The following is a 16,265-nucleotide window of genomic DNA, read 5'->3' as shown; positions in this document are numbered from 1 at the left end:
AGCTTCCAGTTCAAGAGCAAAGTGCCCTTCTGCTGTTCCTTTTGTGGGGGACACTCGGGCCCTGACACGTCTCAGATTCCATAGGGCTTGCTCTAATATCTTCACCAAGTACATACCTAAAGCTCCATGTGAACTACTTACCAGGTTAGTGAGAGAGCCAGCTCCGGGGGCAGGGGGATGGTGAGGGGGGCATCAGTGCAGGCTCAGCGGTGGAGTCCTGAGCCTGTAGCAACCCTCACAGAAATCAGAACTCCAAAACATCTGCCACTTTACCAGCAAGAACCAGCAAGTGATTTAACGTCCTCATAAAACTGTCCTGACCCGTCCCTTCACAGCCCACTCACGCCCCCTCTTCCTTCTGTCGGAGTGGCGCCCACAGTCCGCGCCCAGCACCAGCTGCTCTGAGAGCTGGAGAACCACCCTCGGCACTCAGACGCCTGGGGATCCCAGTCAAGAGGACCCCAAAAGGGGCGCCTGGGTGGCTCAGTGGGTTGAAGCCCCTGCCTTCAGCTCAGGTCATGATCCCAGGGTCCTGGGATCTAGCCCCTCATTGGACTCTCTGATCAGCAGGGAGCCTGATCCCTCCTCTCTCTCTGCTTGCCTCTTTGCCTACTTGTGATCTCTCTGTCAAATAAATAAATAAAATCTTAAAAAAGAATATATTCTAAAATACTTTTTTTAAAAAAGAGGACCCCCAAAGGCCCTCAAGCAGATGATTTTCTCAAACTGAATGCACCTTTCTTTCTCCCCGTTAGTAGGACAAACCACATGGGGGAAATGCCCCCAAAGAAAATAAAAGGCCGTTTTTATGTGCATTAAGACCCTAGAAGGTCTTACCCAGTAACCATAGAGGGTGCGGGAGAGCAAGCAGTAGACGGAGCCCATTGGGATGGCTGTCCTGCCCCAGAAAGGAGCGGTGTCTGTCCAGTGTGCAAGGCCTATGGGATGATTTTACCTCTAACACACCCTTCCTGGGCAACCTCTCCTAGGAGCCTCCATAGGGTAATTTTTAAAAGCCACAGGTGCCCAGGTCTCATTCTCAGAGGTTCCAATTCCATGAGTCAGGTGGGATTTAGGAATAGCGGTTTTTATTTAATTCCAGGATAACTGACATACAGCTTTATAACAGTTTCAGGTGTATGACAGAGTGATTCAACAAATCTATATACATGACTCCTTACTCTTTTTTTTTTTTTAAGATTTTATTTATTTATTTGACAGAGAGAGAGATCACAAGTAGGCAGAGAGGCAGGTAGGGGCGCGGGGAAGGAGGCTCTCTGCTGAGCAGAGAGCCTGTTGCGGGGCTCGATTCCAGGACCCTGAGGGGATCGTGACCTGAGCCAAAGGCAGAGGCTTAACCCACTGAGCCACCCAGGCGTCCCATGACTCCTTACTCTTAATCCCCACCACCTAGTTCACCCATCCCCCCACCCACCTCTTTTCTTTAGAGGTAAGAGTGGGGTTTTTTGTTTGCCTCTTTCTTTGGTCTCTGTTTTGTTTCTTAAATTCCACATCTGAGTGAAATCATATGGTATTTGCTTTTCTCTGACTGACTTACTTCACTTGGCATTACACCCTCTAAGGAACAGCATTTTTAAGAGCTTCTCCGGTGATTTGGACGCACACTCAGGGCCAAGAACCAGAGCCTCAATTAAAGTCAGGGTCCCGCCAGACATCCCAAGAAAAGGAAAAAGCACCTGGTGGTGGTCAGGAAAGTTGGATTCCAGTGTCAGCTTTGCCAAGGGGCACCACTAAATCTCATCCTTCTGGACTCTGGTTCCTTCCCTGTCAAAGGGAAAGGCTGACCTAGAACCATTCGGACCTCTGGTTTTCAAACAATTAACTTTCCTAGAATCACTCTAAGATCTCTTATGAAGACATCTGCCCTTCCTTCTTGGGTGCCCTAAACCCAACTACTTTGAGCTTGCACTTCAGGCTGCCCTTGGCTGAAACCTTACCCTTTAATCCTGCTGGGAAGGGCCCGGGAGTGACAGGTGCCGAGCCCAATAGAAAGCCCTTCAAGGAGAAAATTAAGCCTCTTAAAGCACCCTGATGTAATCTCTCAAACCCAGGAATAATCCACACACCTCTGGGAAGATCTGCCATGCACGACCTTGGGCCACACTCAAGAGATACCTTCACTTACATCAAACTGGGTCCTACACCCCAGTGTCAAGTAATTATGGGTGGTCTTACAGCAATGCAAACACAGAAGACAGGGGTTGTCATTTAAACACATGAAGCCCTGGGGCTCCCTAAGCTGGGTGCTTGAGAGAGCAGCACTGAGGGAATAGGGAACGTGGCCATCCATCCACAGGCTCCCTCTGCACGGGCTCAAATGCAGCAGGACACAGAGGAGACATCTCTCCACGCAGTCAAGTGCACAGTGGGGATGAGTGATGAACCAAACAACCCACCAGAACATCGAGGTCAATGATAAACACTTCAGACAAGTGAATTTGCTGTCTTCAACCCAGTGACACCAGCTACCCAGAGGATGGCTTAAGTGCCCCTCCTTCCGAGATAAAAATGAGAGGGGCAACCATGTGTCTGCAGCTCACTATCCTTCGCAGGCGCCTTCTATCACTCAACAAGGAGTTAGCAAGGAAGGGCTTCCTTCATTCACTTGAACCTCTAATGCTTACCACTTGATCTAAAATGCACTGGCCCCATGAGACACTGCTTTTCCACTTCTATACTCTCTTCTTTAGCTCAAACCTGGGGAAGATTTCCATTTCCTCATCTAAGGCTAACCTCTGTAATCAGCAAGTTTTCTTCATCAATGACTCATTAAAAATTTCTGTGAATGCCAGCCATTGCTCTAGATACTTGGGGATGCAGTACCAGATAGTTTCCCTCATGAGCTTCTATCCTAGTGCCATGGGGTAGACAATAAATGAATCACGTATCAGGGAATGATAAAAGATATGAACACAAAAAAGGAAGAGGTTTGAGAGCAGGGGCTAGAGGGTGCCAGGGAGACCTCTGCGGAGGAGACACTGGAGGCAACTGGCAAACGGAATGAAGGGTGAGAGAGCACCCCCAACCTTAGGAGCAGGACGGATGAGGAGATCCAGCAGGAAAGCTGGAAGGAGGCGGAGCACCCAGGGTGTAGGAGAACCGGAGGAGAATGGGGGGATGGAAGCCAGGTGAAGAAAGTGTCCCAGAGGGCAATCAGCTGGCTAACCGCTGCTGAGAGGCTGCAGAAGGTGACAGGGAAGAGCTGGCCACTGGACAGCACTGGAACCTGAAGACGTGTGGGTTCAGTGAAGGGGTGGGGCAAAAGCCAAACTGGAGTGGGTTCAAGACAGAATGAGCAGGGAGGGAATGGGGCAGGGCGTATGGCAATTCTTTCAGAAAGGTTTACTATTAGGGAGGGGAGAGGAATGGAAGAAGAGTTGACTCAGCAATGGGGTCAAGACTGTGCTGTGATTGCTGCTTTTTTCCCTTAATATGAGGGATACTACAGTATCTCTCTCTTGGAGGATTATCCATCAGAGAGGGAAAAGTGATCATGCAGAAAGGAAAGGGCATATACATGCATGAGTGAAAGTCTTGCACACCAAAAGAGAACAGGCTCCAATGCACAGGTGGTTACAAGGCTCTGTGGATACAATGTTGCTCAGCTAGAGCTGGAGATAGGCTAGCAGATCTTAATAGGAAGGAAGATGATGCAACTCATTCCTAATTGCCTTTTTTTCTCCCTGAAATAAGCCAGGTTATCAGCTGAAAGTGGGGGTGAGGATAGAAACATAGTGTACCCGGCTGTGCCAAAAGTTCCCCTTGAGATCTGTGGTCATAAATCAAAAGAGACGATATAGATGGCTGTTTGTTTTCTCTAGCTGGGTTCCTCTGCCTCAGGCAGGAGCAAGGTAGGTAGGCAGAGGGTGGGGTTTTCCCAAGAAAGTTAGATGAAGACAGAAAGGGTCAAGGGAGTTGAGGGTGTATGCGAGCACCTGAGCTGGGGGCAAGGGAGGTCAGAGGAGACGAGTGGGATGAGGGTCAATGAAACGTAGAAGGGTCACCAGGTCAGAGGCCTTTGCAGGGTGTTGCCTAGGTGGAACTGAGTAGAGAGGGAAAAAGATGAAAGAGAAAAGGTGAGGGTCACACTGGAATGCTTGTCAAGATTTTGCTGGAGGTGCAGGTACTGGTAATGACAAGGTCCACAACTGTGTTTTTCAAATGAAGGGCTACTGGACAGGAAAATCAGTATAGTGAGTCATAAGGAGCATTCTTTTTTAATTGAATAAATTTTAAAAGTCTAAGAATACATTATACCTAATAAGGGTAAATAATGTTTGGGGAAACTGGTTTCAGTTGTGTGTGTTCATACTGGGTCATCACATCAAATTGCTATCGTCTATGGACTGGTGTTTAAAGAACAAGGACACCATGGCAGGGCTTCTCGATGCTGGCATGGCTGACATTCTAGGCCGGATAATTCCTTGTTGTGGGAGCTGTCCTATGCATTGAAAGATGTTTAGCACCATCCCCCATTAAATGCCAGTAGCACCCCTTCCTCCCTCCAAGGGAGACCCACAGAAATGTCTCTAGACAGTGCCAAATACCCTGTCTAGAAATAACCACGAGAGGGATGGCAGAAGCAGGGTAGAGGAAAAGATAACAAAGAGAGGTGGCCAAGGGACTTTTGACTGGTCGATCTATATAGATTTCAAGTCACCAAAAATGTTGATGGCACCATACGACTCACTGTTTAAAAATTCTGATTATCAGGGGGCACCTGGGGGCTCAGTAAGTTAAGCATCTGCCTTCCACTCAGCTCATGAGGTGCTGGGTTCAAGCCCCACATTGGGCTCCTTGCTTATGGCCGAGTCTGCTTTTCCCTCTCCCTCTGCCTTTCCCTGCTGTGCTCATGTACACACTCTGTCACAAAAATAAATAAAAATCTTTAAAAATTCTGACTATCAGGAAAATTAATAAAGCATAATTAAGCAGGAAAAATGTTCTTAAACATGATTACAAAATTCAGTTCTAAGGCTTTCCTGTAAATTAAGGTATATAATATAAAATGGTGAAATAAACCAAATCTATAATCCCAAAATATCTGAGCAAACAGAAGCGAGCTAAGGATTACAGAAAACGAAGCACACTGCATTCATCGCTATATATAGGGAGATGTTACTGTTTTGATATTTGATCATTACAGAGAAATATAAATTCTTATACATAGCTGATAAACCCAAAGCCAGCCACTAGCAAAATTTTTATGAAAGTGTTTTCTGGGGCGCCTGGGTGGCTCAGTGGGTTAAAGCCTCTGCCTTCGGCTCAGGTCATGATCCCAGGGTCCTGGGATCGAGCCCCGCTTCAGGCTCTCTGCTCGGTGGGGAGCCTGCTTCTTCCTCTCTCTCTCTCTCTGCTTGCCTCTCTGTGATATCTCTCTCTGTCAAATAAATAAATAAATAAAATTTAAAAAAAAAGGTGTTTTCTGATTATAAAAGAAACATAACTAAATATAGAAAAAATTTGGAAAATACCAAAAAGTATTTTTAAGAAATTTTAAATATCTATACCACCACCAGCCAGAAAAATTCATTTGGTTTGTTCCATTCGTGCAAAATATATATTTAAAAAAAAGAAGTAGTAGTTGTTGAAGGGGGGAGGGACTATGGTCCAGATGAATAGAATCTTCAAATATGAGGCAACATGAGGCAGAGGACTGTAAATTGAATCTCTCTACCTTAGCTACTTATCAGAATTACCTGGAAAACTTACCCACCAGCGCCAAGGCCACACCAGAACCAATGCATCAGAATCCATAGGTGATCCCAATGAGTGGTCATCAGGGAGAACCCTACAAAAGAGATTCATCCTACAAACTGAAGCAAGATCTCCTTCATGAAAATTCCATTTTTTTATACACCCCACGACCAATTTTGCTTTGCTTATAACTTATATGTGAAATCATTAGAAAATAAAAAGCACTAAAATTAAGTGGCTAAAAATAGAACAAATGTTTATCTGCTAAAGAATTTTAGAATCAGGGGATCAGTGGGGAGGGGAGCCTTTCAGGGAAACTACTCTTGAGCTTGGGAACATCTGAGCCTCTAAAGACATACACAAGTGAGGGTCCCTGGGGACAGCCAAGCACGCACGTGCCACTGATAAGCACTGTTAGAAATGTGTCCCCTCTGGAGGCAGTGAAATAAACACTTGTTGAAATTAATGGCTACTGCACTTAATTTCCTCCAAAAAAAAAAAAAAATGCACTAATGACCAGATTACAATACAATTTAAGCAACATCATCCGGTCACCATTTTCTTCACAATGCCCTTCACATGTAGCAACTTTTCATTAAAAGAAATCAATGACTTCAAATCTTGCTATGCATGCATGTTGAAAGACCAAAACCAAAAACCAAACAATCCCTAACAGTCCTCTCCACTCTCTCATGAGAATCCATTACCAAATATTTAAAACAATACTCATGAACTCTGACTTTTACTGTGGAGTAAACATCCATCCATTTATCCATCACTAAACCCCAAACACATACAACAGAGGCAGACAACAATTAAATAACATAACCCAAATATTGATTTCTCCCTTCTTGGTAAAACTGATAAAACTGAGTTAACTTGCCTCGATTGGCATTCTAACTTTCATCCAGGACAGGGTAGAGCCCTGGCTTGACAGGAGCACAAGATCTGCAAATCAGGACGCTAGTGTCTCTAAACCAGCAGTTCTCAAAGTATGGTCCATGACCAGCAAGATCAGCATCACTGGGGAGATTATAAACGCAAATCACCAAACCCCACCCAAGACTGACCGAGTCTGAAAACCTGGACAATCTGGCTTTTAACAAGCCCTGCAGGTGATTCCGATGCATTTTAGCTGGGGAACCACTGGTGTACCTAAACCATGATTTTTAAATTGTGCAGCAGAGCCCTGGCTTGCAGTGGGTTGAGATTCTGAGTCTCCCACCTGAACTCATAGGGTCACAGAAGGTCACCTCTTTCTTCTTTCTTTTTTTTAAAGATTTTATTTATTCATTTATTTGAGAGAGAGAGACCGAGATGACGATAGAGAGGAGGAGCAGCGGGGAGAGGGAGAAGCATGCTCCCCGCCAGGCTCGTGGGACCATGACCTGAGCTAAAGGCAGACACATAACCAACTGAGCCACCCAAGTTCCCCCAGAGGATGGACTTCTTAAAAAGTGGATGGAGTTGCCACTGCTTTTCAAAGTTTGATTTTAGTGGTAACTGCTAAGAATTCATAAATTCCATCAAGTTTCAAAATCACACTAAGAGGCAAGATTATAAATGATTCAGGTGGAGCAGTCAGGAAGCTAAGAGTCATGTAGGAAGGAGACCTGAGTTCAAATGCCAGCACAGCCATTAAACAGGCTCTCTGAGCCTCAGATAGGAAAACCAAGCTTCAGGATATGCTGCTGCTATCTGAGAACACTGCCATTGGCCAGACCTTCACTCAGCTGGGATCAGAGAAAGTCAAGGAAAAGGAGAGTGCTTGCCAAGAGCTTTTTCTTTTTTTAAGATTTTATTTATTTGTTTTGTTTGAGAGAGAGAGATAGAAAGATACCACACCCATGAATGGTGGGGAGGGACAGAAGGAGAGGGAGAAGCAAGTCCCTGCTGAGCAGGGAACCCAACAATGCAGGGCTCAATCCCAGGACCATGGGGTCATGACCAGAGCCCAGGGCAGATACTTAACTGACTGAGCCACCCAGGCACCCCACTAAGAGCTTTCCCCCCTTATTTTATTTATTTACTTATTATTTTTATTAACATATAATGTATTATTTGCCCCAGGGGTATAGGTCTTTGAACCATCAGGCTTACACACTTTATGGCACTCACCATAGCACATACCCTCAGAGCTTTCTTGGTGTCTTAATCTCACTACTCTCCCAGGGGGATAGAGGTAAACAGCTTTTCCTAAAGCCATCCTTGACAATGAAGGCACTGACTCAAAAGTGGGAAATCTCAGAATGGCAGGAGATAATTAACTGAAAGTTTCCAAAGAGATAGAAGATTGTTGCAGAAGGCATCAGAAAAAGCAGCTGAGATACTGCTCATCTTTTGTTTCCAAAAATGGTCCCAAACATGTTTCATATTCATGAACCAAATACCATTTTCAAATGCTTCCATATAGAAAAGCTTTTGTGTTTGAGCAAGTAAACCCATCAAGGTGTATATGGACCAAGTTCATCACCCCCTGTTCCCGCTGTCAATTTTAAACAATCTCAAGTTTTGTGTGTCCTTACACATCATTCTCCCAGGTTATACGAATAGGACTTCTTTTTTTCTTTTTTTTTTTTTAAACATTTTATTCATTTATTTGACAGAGAGAGATCACAAATAGGCAGAGAGGCAGGCAGAGAGAGAGGAGGAAGCAGGCTCTCCACGGAGCAGAGAGCCCGATGCGGGGCTCGATCCCAGAACTCTGGGATCATGACCTGAGCCAAAGACAGAGGCTTTAACCCACTGAGCCACCCAGGCGCCCCACAGGACTTCTTTTTAAAATAAGAAATAGGATCATACTATATATGATACTCTGTAACTCGATTTTACTTCCGTTTAAAACATCATGGATATCCCTTACAAAATCCAAAATAAACACTATATTATTCTTCCTACTGAGGGACATTTCAAGTTGCTTGTTCATTTACTTTAATAACCCTACAGTGAACATCTTCATGCACAAATCCTTGCATGCTGATGATTTTCCTCCTGTAAGACAGGACTCTAAATATGGGATTGCTGGTGCATATGGCAGCAGGTTCCAAACTTACAGAGAAATTGTCTGCTTTCCCTAAATCTTACAACAATTCATACTCCCGTGAGAGTCTGTGAGTTGCCCCCCAATACATCTAACAGAAGATGCTACCAATTTTTTAAAAAGTGGGTCAACTAGATGGACAGAAAAGGTAATATCTGTGTTTTATTTATTTTTTAATTTTTTTATTTTTTCAGCGTGACAGTATTCATTATTTTTGCACCATACACAGTGCTCCATGCAATCCGTGCCCTCTCCAATACCCACCACCTGGATCCCCCAACCTCCCACCCCCCGCCCCTTCAAAACCCTCAGATTGTTTTTCAGAGTCCATAGTCTCTCATGGTTCACCTCCCCTTCCAATTTCCCTCAACTCCCTTCTCCTCTCCATCTCCCTTTGGTAATATCTGTTTTAAATGTGCATTTCCCTGACCATTGTGGAGGTTAAAAATCTTTTCACATGTTTATTGACCATTTATATCTCTGCTTCTGGGAACACTGTTCATATCCTCTGTTCATTTTTCTTTCTTCTTTTTTTTTTTTTTTAGATTTTGTTTATTTATTTGACAGAGAGAGAGATCACAAGTAGGCAGAGAGACAGGTGGAGAGAGGGAAGCAGGCTCCCCACTGAGCAGAGAGCCTGATGCAGGGCTCCATCCCAGGACCCTAAGATCATGACCTGAGCCAAAGGCAGAGGCTTAACCCACTGAGGCACCCAGACACCCCTCTGTTCATCTTTCTACGATGTTGTCCTTCAAATCTATTTAATCACACAGTCATTTTCCCCCACCCCATCTATTAGCTATGTAAAGTACAAATGAGTATCATCCCCTAGGAAGTCAGCATGTGAGGTTAGGGCAGGGGATGTCTTAGCATGAAGTGCATCATAAGCCCTCAAAACAAATGCTGAGTAAGTGAATAGGGAGACTTGGAGAATTTTGTTTGCTAAGATTGGAATTAAAAGAGTAAAAAGGAAATACAAATATTCATTTCTTTTCCTATAAATTTAGAACAGCATCACTTTGGCTGAAATTAAATCTTTGGTTAAGAGAAACACAAAACCATGTTCTTGGCATTGACTCTGAAAATCCACTGTGAAATGGGTGGCAAATGAGCCCAGTCTTAATTCACAGTTCTGGGTAAAGAAAGGCTCTCACAACCAAAGCATTTTGTACCCAGCCTTGTCTACCAGCTGTCATTCAAATGGCACCTGCCACTGAGCCAAAGGTTGTTAGGATGGTGATGGACAGGGGAAGCCTACCTTAAGCATTTTGTTTCTTTTTTGTTTTTTTTGCCTCCACCCCCTCCAAGACTTTCTGCCTTTTAAAATCCCCCACTTATTGAGGAGGGGGCCTGTGAAGGAGGCCTACAGGGGGAGTTCGACAGAGTTCAGATTCCTTAACTCTTTTAACTTTAGGCAAAACATCTGGTTAAACCCACCATTTATCCCCATTATTTGTAATAGTTCTGTTTGGCTTATGTTTTAACTAGTCTCCTTATTAAATATAAAAGTAATAGGATTAAGAAGTTCTGGGGGAAAGTACTTAATTAAAAAGGCACCAGTTGGGTAAGTTAAGCTGAAATTTTGGCCCTGCTTATTACGTTTTCCTTCTTGTCTTTAAAATGTTTTTTGTACCCAATAAAAATAACTTTGAATTATTTAACTCTTTTTTTAATACTTCCTGTATTAGCCAAACACCACCCAAAATCTCCAAGAAAACATTATGACTCAAAAGTTCTGAATCAATAATGTTACAGATCACCAGTTTCTGACACTGTCCCAAGTGTTTGGACATGCGCACATACAACACACCACACACACCACAACACACACATCACATAGCCCAGTAAATGGACAGGCAAAGCTCCAAAACCCACAGGCGTTTTCTAACCTTTTGTAGTTATAAAATCCTCTTAACAACAACAACAAAAATCCAGGAACTTTGATCAAGTTACAAAGTTATAATATAAATCAGGCAAGAGGCAACAAAGCACAATTTATAACATTTTGTTAGGAGAGGCCTAAGAATCTGATAAATATGAAGGTAGTAAATTTGGGAATGAGGATTGAAGGATTTGCAACTTTTCTTTAACTTTTTATTTCAGCTTTATTAAGAAAATTTTTTAAAAATTTAATTTGTTTTGTATTAACATTTAGCACATGAACACAGTATGTGACATATATGTAGTTACAAAACATAATGCTAAAATGAATAAATGTGTTTCTAGATGTGCAGATTTTTTTTTTTTTTTTCGACCATAGCTGGTAAAAACTTGGATTGTTCACCATCTGTAACCACCTTTAACTGTTCTTGGGAACTAAAAATCTGCTAGGATTGATGCATGGAGGTGAAGGGAATCAGTATAATTTTGAGGTACAAAACACAGAAACCAGACTAGAGATCTCCATCTCCCCCCATCATTTACACACGCACACACATGCACACACACACACACACACACACACCTCTTTGTAAAACTTGACTTTCAGTGAAAATACTCTAGGAAAGAAACAGTGTTCGGTTTGAAAAACCCTAAATTAGCAGTAAGCTAATTCAAGACACACCTATAAGCCTAAGCCTGTAAAGCGTATCCCCAGTAACTCATTTAACAGTTTTAAAAATTTGCTTTCCATTTGAAGTTAGAACCACAACATCAGTGTCAAAAAGGACACTTTAATTAAAACTGTTTTGTATCTCCTTGATAACCTGGGTGGGTACAAAGGCAGAGAAAAATCAGTGACTTCCCCAATCTGAAGAGCTTGGTCTTTTTGTGATTCAAGGTACCAGGACTAAGACTAGGAACTTTACAAAATAGATGGTTTTCTGCAACTGATTTGATTCTCTCCTAAATCAGCTATGCTAATTTTAGATAAATGTATCTTGGGCTCTGGGTGTTTTCCACAATTCCAGGGCTGAAAGAAAGAGAAAAGGAAGGAAGGAAGGAAGGAAGGAAGGAAGGAGCGAGCATTCATGCAGGTAACCCTCAAGGCCACTTGTCACATCCACCACCCCTGCACAGTGTTTTCATAGATCTCCCAAATCAGTAACCAGAAGATAAATCTTGGAAACGCAATGGCTGACAACCACACTGGAGGCACTTAATGAAGTGGACTAGCGAAGGACCAGCCTAACCCCCGATATCACAGGGCGCATCCCAGATGAAAGCTTCACACCCCTCTGCCTTTTTCTGTGATCCCTTGAAGACTCTCCAGTGATGAAGCCCCAAAGTGCTGACATGACCTCAATACTATGGCATCGTTTCAATAAGACGCCAAGGAGAAATGCTGGCATGTTTCTGCATTCAGCTGATTGTAGGTCAGCAAACACGCCCTTCCTCTGCCCCTTCACAAAGGAGCGATCACAATCTACTGTATTTCAAAAGAAAAGAATGCCCATGGCCCCACTCCTGAGAAGTCGCCAACTCCAGGCTTTGGAGGAGGGAGGAGGATAGCGCGCAACCTGACGAATGCCACAGCTCAGCACACCCAGGTACTATCAAAGCCAAAGTACGCAATTTAGCACCAGCGTGCTTGTAATTTATGTGCATCTGGGGCCCCATTTCTCGGGGCCCTACCTGCCCTTTGTGTCTTGGACAACACCAAACACCTCAGCTCACGCTTCTCTCATCTTCTGTTAATAACCGGAGGTTCGTTTTCACCACGAGACACAGGGATTCTGAAACAACTCTCTTTCCCCCAATCACCTCGACTCTTCACGGACGGCACAAATTCAAGTTTCCCCCACGCGTCACCTGAAGCCCCAACTTCTGGAAATGCCCCCCACCCCCCATCTCGCCTCCAAGAGCTGGCATCGCGGCGAAAGCCGAGCACGCAGCCGCGGGCGCTGCTGCTGTCGCCACCGCAGTCAAGGAGGCTCGGGGAGGCTCGGCCCGTTCTTCGGCCCCGGGGCGACCGCAAGCCAGGCCCTCGCCCCGGACCGCCAGTCGGCTCCCCTCCTCTCCCGCAGGGACAGAGCTCCCGCGCCGTGCGGAGCGCCCAGGCGAAGCCCGGCGCCGGGAGCACGCTCCGCACCAGGCGCCCGGCCGGGGGACGCCGCCAAGCGCACGGCTCGGGCGGAGCGCCGGGGCAGCCGCGGCGGCTGGGGAGAGGGGCGTGTTCCCTGCGCCTCGGAGCCCGCACTCCGCGTCTCAGCGGGACAGGGAGCGGGGGAAGCCGGGCGCGCAGCCCCTGACGGAGGCTCTGGGCCCTCCACCCGGGCCGGGCCGGCCTGGCGACGCGCTGCAGTCCGCGCGTCCCTGCGGGAACAGCCTTCATGCGCGCTCTGCGCCGCCGCCTCCGCGCCTGCCTCCGCGCGCAAACTTTCCCGGCGAAAACCCCTCCGGCCTCTCCTGCCGGGGCGCCGCACTGTCCCCGGGACCCCAGAAACTGTACGCCCCTACCCTCCGCAGCCAAGACCCACTGAAAATATGGCGCCCTCGAACGTCGTTCCTCGGTCCCCTCAGGGAATCCCGAAATGCCCAGTCCCCAGGACCCTCCGGCTCCCAATGAGCGCGAAACTGTAGCTTGCGGGGCCAAAGAAGGAAAGGGCGCCGCTCGTCCAGTGCGAGGCCAGCGGCACTAAATCCAAATCCTGCTCTCGCACTCGGGCGGGCGCTGCCCAGGTCCCTCAGCAGCCAGCAGTTTCGCTGGTGGCGAGACTGCCAAGGGGAGTCGTAGAATCGGCAGGTCTGGGAGTCCTGTACTGGACGATCTCCGCGTCGGCGGGCTGTCTTTGCCTCGAGCCTCGGCCGGAGACTTGTTTGCAAAGTGGCTTTGGAGTCGGGGTGGCCAGTGCTGGAATGAAGCCGGTCCGCCCGCGCCAACTCTCCTGGCGCGGGGGCCCGGCCCGGGCCGAGGGGACACTCCATGCAGGCGGGGCCGCTTTTCAAAGCCCAGTTACCGGAAACCCAGCGGGAGCCCCGGAGGGGACTGGCTGCCCGAGGCCAGGAATCCGTTCTCAGGCGCCGGCGGCCAGCCTGTTTGCAAACCGCTGCGCCCAGGTCGAGTGCAGTGAAACATACATGTGCAATAGACAGGTGCATTAAATTTATTTTATTTTTATTTTTATTTTTATTGCAAAAAGCCCTCCTAGGACATCAAATCTGGGAGCTTTGCAGGTTTTTTTCCTGCATTGGCATCACTCACGAGATGCAAAAGGGAGGAAAAAAACCACCCACATTTTCCTTCGGTAAAGGGGAGGGAAAAGACACGAGAAATTCATGCAACGTGCATGCAGCTGGAGGAAGAGGAAAACCCGAGTGAGCCGTGCGTCTTACCGGGGGATGCATTTACTGTCTCACTGCAGAGCGCCTGCCCCGGAGTGCAGCTGGCGTCCCCCCGCGCGCCCGGCGACCGCTCCGCTCCCGCAGCCGCCTCAGCCGCTGCAGCCGCCTCAGCCGCTGCCGCCGCCGCTGGCTCCCGGCGCGGAACAAGAGCCGAGGGCGAGCGCGAGCGCACGGCCCGCGAGCGCCGGGAGGGCAGGAAGCGCGTCATCACTCGGGGACGGCGCGGCCCCGCGCGGCTCTAGTCCAGCAGCGGCGCCGTGCGGCACCCGGCTTGGGCGAGCAAGGGCCCCTTCGGGGTCTCTACCCCGCGGCCTGCTGCTGAGTGGGTCCGCGACGCGAGGCGCTACGCCGGCCACCCTGTCGTGGGGATAAGGGGGCGCACAGTGACCCCTGCTTCCTCGAACTCGGGCTCAGCTGTGAGGGAGATTAGAGAGGGAGAAGAGGGGACACGGCGTCTATGTAACGGGGCCCCTGGGACCGCAGAGCTCTCCCCGCGGACCACTGGCCACCCTGGAGCGAGCTGCGTGGTTCCGACGAGAGGAGAGTGGCCGGCTGTGGGGTCCTGCCCTGATGCCGTCGGCGGGAGCCGGCAACCGGCTCCCTCTCTGCACGTGTTGCACATGCGACACTGAAATTGGTGGTCAGAGGTCACTTACGGGTTTTGAGAATGGCTGTAGAGAAGGAGCAGCGGGGGCACTCTATTTATAAGGAAATTTTTTATTCTATTGCCTACTGTGCCTTTGAATAAAGTCAGTTATATGCCTGTTACACAGTCATTAGGAAATGTAAGATGACATGAAACAACATGATGGTTATTAAGGGGGCAGGGAGACAAATCACAAAATACTGTGTACCATATGATCTCATTTTCTTAAACTATGATGAATGGAGAGAGGTAGAAAAGACAGAACAGGAAAACAGTGGACAGATGATAACTAGATCTCTCAGCGATTGGTGGAAATGTGGGTGATTTTTCCTGCATCGTTCTCATTTCTGATTTTTCTGTCAGGAACATCACTTTTGTAGTTTAAAAAAAATGTTTTTTTAAATACAAGACCTCTCAATTTTTTTTTTTTTTTCCCAGCCCAATACAGAATAACTGGGATAGACACCTCTTCCCAAGAAATAGGTAGGTAGCGCGTCTCTCCAATTAGGCATAAATGCAACTATAGCAACTTCAAAGCGTTTCAGAGCATGAAACTGCTGCTGCTGTGAACTAGAGAGTGGGTTGATTTTGTAAAGTGAAACTATCATTTAGAAGTCTATTGGGACATCGGCTAAGGCTGGACATCCTGTAAGAACAATGGCATGTTCTTGTCTGGGCTGATAATGAACTTGATTTTATTATGACCACAGAGAATGAGTGTATTATGTATCATCAGGGTACAGCTTTGTAACTTATTGCGGAGGACAAACTTTAAAATCAAAAAGCACAATCAGAACCAATGAATTGGCAACTTGAGATCAAGTCCTAAAAGTTGCAGGGCCCAGACTTTCTAATTACGCAGGTAAAATGTGTCTGTTCACACCTTTTTAAACAGTCACCGGTCTAACAGGATAACTGATGGTAATAGCAAGTCACTTAGGGGATGGTTACAAAGTAAATCTTCATTGATTCCTGTAAGAGATTAGTAATAAGCTCATTGAATTAATGCCATCTAAATTGTCGCTTGGTTCACTGACAAAAAGCAACAGCTTTTTATAGTTCAAATGCCGGGTTTATATAAGAAGGTCATCAAAACAGAAAAATTGGTTGCAACTAATGTAATTTTTCCCTTCCACTTAGTCCTCGGTCCATAGGGTCCAATGGCTTCCCATCAAGCATCTCAAAATCGGTTTTCTTCCCCCAACCTAGATTTAAATTTTTTCCATGACCTAATTCCTCCTTCTCAAAGCATCCTGTGCTCTTGCACTGCCTGCCAATGAGATGCCGTTTAATACTAGGAGATAAGCTCTGTCAGAGAAAAGATCTTACCTGAATCTCTGTGCCTCAAAGAGGGCCTGGCTCATAGTGGGTGCTCAATGAATACTCATTTCATGAAAATAGCATGTTTGCTCACTGCCTACGTGGCTAGTTCCTAAGATGTTTGAAAAGTTATCTCTGCTATTAGACTGTCAGCATAATCCTGGGATGCTAAGACCTTGTAGAGTCATAACCCTGGTTTAACTCAGTAATCTTACTCTTCAAAATAACAGCCAAATCCTACGGCATTTCAAGCAGTGA

At 46.5% G+C, this 16,265-nt stretch overlaps 1 protein-coding gene across 5 annotated transcripts in view; it reads right to left on the bottom strand.

Annotated features, from left to right (window-relative positions):
- Window positions 1-14,199, bottom strand: part of TLN2 (talin 2) — a 431,106-nt gene extending 416,907 nt beyond the window's left edge. For all 5 annotated transcript variants that reach the window (XM_047736618.1, XM_047736620.1, XM_047736617.1 and 2 more), the window contains exon 1: window positions 14,033-14,199. The gene's annotated coding sequence lies outside the window, so the exon portion shown is untranslated. The remainder of the gene's footprint in view (window positions 1-14,032) is intronic.
- Between the last annotated feature and the right edge of the window lie 2,066 nt (window positions 14,200-16,265).

The sequence above is a fragment of the Lutra lutra genome, chromosome 7, assembly GCF_902655055.1.
Source record: "Lutra lutra chromosome 7, mLutLut1.2, whole genome shotgun sequence".
Taxonomy (NCBI): Eukaryota; Metazoa; Chordata; class Mammalia; order Carnivora; family Mustelidae; genus Lutra; species Lutra lutra.
This window is presented reverse-complemented; position numbering and strand designations above follow the sequence as displayed.